Source organism: Kogia breviceps, chromosome 2 (genome assembly GCF_026419965.1).
Source record: "Kogia breviceps isolate mKogBre1 chromosome 2, mKogBre1 haplotype 1, whole genome shotgun sequence".
In the NCBI taxonomy this organism is placed as follows: Eukaryota; Metazoa; Chordata; class Mammalia; order Artiodactyla; family Physeteridae; genus Kogia; species Kogia breviceps.
This window is the reverse complement of record NC_081311.1, coordinates 55,797,356-55,800,524: the sequence shown is the minus strand read 5'-3', so window position 1 is coordinate 55,800,524 and position 3,169 is coordinate 55,797,356. Positions and strand designations below refer to the sequence as shown.

At 51.6% G+C, this 3,169-nt stretch overlaps 1 long non-coding RNA gene across 1 annotated transcript; it reads right to left on the bottom strand.

Moving 5' to 3' along the window:
- Positions 1–258: 258 nt before the first annotated feature.
- Positions 259–2,711, bottom strand: LOC136793691 (uncharacterized). The gene is made up of 2 exons (XR_010839306.1): positions 2,631–2,711; positions 259–1,962 (listed from the first exon to the last, which is right to left on the bottom strand). It is a non-coding gene; the product is annotated as an uncharacterized lncRNA (long non-coding RNA).
- Positions 2,712–3,169: the final 458 nt, after the last annotated feature.

Sequence of the window (3,169 nt, the reverse complement as noted above, 5' to 3'; positions counted from 1 at the left end):
GGGCCTGAGATGGAGCTACACAGAGGAGGGGGAATTGGTGGGCTGGTGGCAGCTAGAAGTCAGAGCAGAGAGACCGAGGGTCTGAGAGCTGCCAGGGTGAGAAGGTGAGTGGGGAACCCACACGTGATGCTAAGGAGCAAGGGCCCCCTGACCTCCTGGTCCCTATGGTCTTGGCGGGGTTCCCCTGTATTCTTACACTGTACAGTTGTAGTCACTTCCTAGGGCTGCCTAGGTAACAAATGACAACAGTCGGGTGGCTTGAAGTAAGAGACGTTTATTCTCTGACAGTTCTAGAGACCAGAAGTGTCAGCAGGATTGGTTCCTTCTGGAAGCTCTGAGAGAAAATCCATTCTAGGTCCCTCTCCTAGCTTCTGTGATTATCAGCAATAGCTGGCATTCTTTGGCCTATAGACCCATCACTCCAACCTCTGCCTTTGTCTTCACGGGGATCTTCACACGGCCTTCCCTCATGTGTCTCTGTACGTCCTCTCCTTTCTGTCTCTGGTAAGGACACTTGCCACTGGATTGAGCGTCCACCCTCCTCCAGGATAAGCTCATCTCAAGATTCTTACAATAATTACGTCTGCCAAGATCCTATTCCAAGGAATGTCCCAGCTTGTGGGAATAAAGATTCTGGTCTTCACTATGGCTCCCTGGATCCTTACTGTAAAACTTGAAACCTCTGAGAGCCTCATTTCTTGGAAGAATGGTGAATCTCCTGGAAAGGAAGGGTCATGGGTTCTTCCATGAATCGAAGTGTCTCCAGTGGTCTGTGAGCCCCATTCTTCCACGCCTTGGCTTTCCAATGGCCCTGCTGGTCCCAGGCTGTTGGGCAGCTGGTGGAGAAAACATGAGGAAGGAAGGGAGGGTTTGGCAGAGGAAGGACAGGTGTAGCCCTAGAAACAGAGAGGTGGTTAGTGTGCTGTAGACAGTGCGGAGATGCCAGAGCAAGCAGAGGGGCAGGGAGGGGTAATGACAGGAGAGGGACACCAACTGGGCTGCTTCCCAGGCAAGTGGCATTCGACCCATCTGACCACTCGGAGCCTCAGTGTTCTCACCTGTAAACTCAATTTCACCAATGCCAGTTGAGCCCCTACAAGGTGCCAGAACCACGCTGGGTAGAGGGCATAAGGCAGTGAGGGGGTATGACTCGTAGGCTTGACGAGCTCCCAACGTGGTGGAGGAGGCTGGTGCAGGAAGGACCCAGGGGACCATCAGGTAGTGAGAAATACAGCAGCCTTTGGTATAAGCCCTCTAGGAACACTGGCAGCCAGGTGGGCAGGGGACCCCTGAAGTGGGTGATGCTGAACCGGTGTTAAAGAAGTTTAAGGGCTGGTCAGCAAGATGAGAGAGGCCAGAGGTCCAGCCTGAGCTCATGACACAAGCAGAGGCACGGCCCCTGGAAGAACTTGGTGTATTCAGAAAGCACAGCATCACCTCCAAAGACTGGACGGTGGGGCTATGGTGGAAACTCCAAGGAAAGTGGCTTGTAGAGAGAGGTAGCAGTCCTTGAATGCACGGGAGTTGGGACTTTAGTCTACAGCTTGTGGGGCTGTTGGAGGCTATGACACCAACCGCAGGATGAAAAAATTTGCAGTACAAAAAGATCACTCAGACAGCAAGAGGGGACGAGAGGGCACGGGCTGGGAGCACGAGACTATGAGAGGCTATTGCAATATCCCCAAGAGATATAAAAAGGGCAGTGGTGGAGCAACGGAGAAGAAGGAATGGACGCGAAAGGCATTTGAGGGGCCTCACACACGGGGCTTGGTGACCTCACATCAGCCTGCTTCTCGAGCCTGTCTGCAGGTCATGGGAGATAATGGATGCAATGCTCTCTGAAAACTGCAGAGCACCTCGTCAGGGTGCTGCAGCGGGTTTCTGCTGGATGCTGTTCAGGCTTTCATGAAGTGAAGCCTCTCTCCTCCTCCCTGGCTCATCTCCGATGATGCTTTCTTTTGCCTGTAAGCAAGGGGGAGGGGGGGCGGGTGAAAAACAGAGACATTAAGTGCCAAAGCTTATGTTAATACAGCATTAAGGTTGAAAATGTAATCTCCTAGGAGTCAGGAAATTCTGAACCCGGGGTTTCCATGGTAACCCAGCCACACTGCTCCTCTGTCCATTCGGGCCCTATTTTCCTTGTTAAATATGATCCCGTCGTATATTATATTTTATCGAGCTAAATGTGTTACCCACAGCATGCAGAGCCCCAGTCAGCAGCAGCGCGGAGCTGCAGGAAATGTGGTGTGTGTGTGTGTGTGTGTGTGTGTGTGTGTGTGTGTGTGTGTGTGTGTGTGTGTGAGAGAGAGAGAGAGAGTGTGTGTGGTGTGTGTGTGGCAGGGGTGGACCTTCCGAATTCACCTGATATAACACAGCCACATCTTAGGTCCTTGTATCTAATAAATGGAATGTAATTCTATTAAGAGCAGCTCCTGTGAAAATAAATTGAGCAGCAGTGCTGCAGTCCTGTGCTCTGAGGCGGGTCTATCAGGGTGCCCACTCCTCCTGGAGGGACCCAGCCGGGGTCTCACAGCCTTCTCTCAGCACCCTCTCAGCCCCAGGGGCAGGGGCCACACTGCCATCCCGGGATCCCTCCTGGATTGAGTTCTGAGGAGGTGGATTGGAATTACCTGGTCCAGTGGTTCTTCACGCGCGCCAGCCAACTGAAGCTCATCTGTCACTGTTCGTTAGCATCCCAGGGTGCACCAGGCTCTGCAAACAGATGCAGAAAGGAAATTCGATTCTCCTCCGAACCCTCTCTCCCACTAAGGCAGCACAATGGACAAAAGGCTTCCTTGGTGGCAGCAGAGATGTTAGGAAGGAGGAGGGAAATGGCTTGTCAGGGAGGACAGCTCAGTGGTGGAATGTGTGACAGAGAAACATCTGTAGGTTAATGTGGTGGAAAGACCATGGAATGTTAGAATCAGGCTGCCTGGGACTCGGCTATCTCCCAGCCATGTGGTCTTCAGCAAGTCGCTTTATTTCCCTTTGTCTTAGTTTTTTCATCTGCAAAACTGAGATAAAATTACCATTAACCTCACACAGGCTTGTTGAAGGATTAAATGGGATAATTGATGCAAAAGCTCACTGTAAACGTCTAAATCCCTACACAAATGTTACTCTTACGGGGAGCTCTAGAAAACCATGCTGGATTCTAGACTTACGGGTT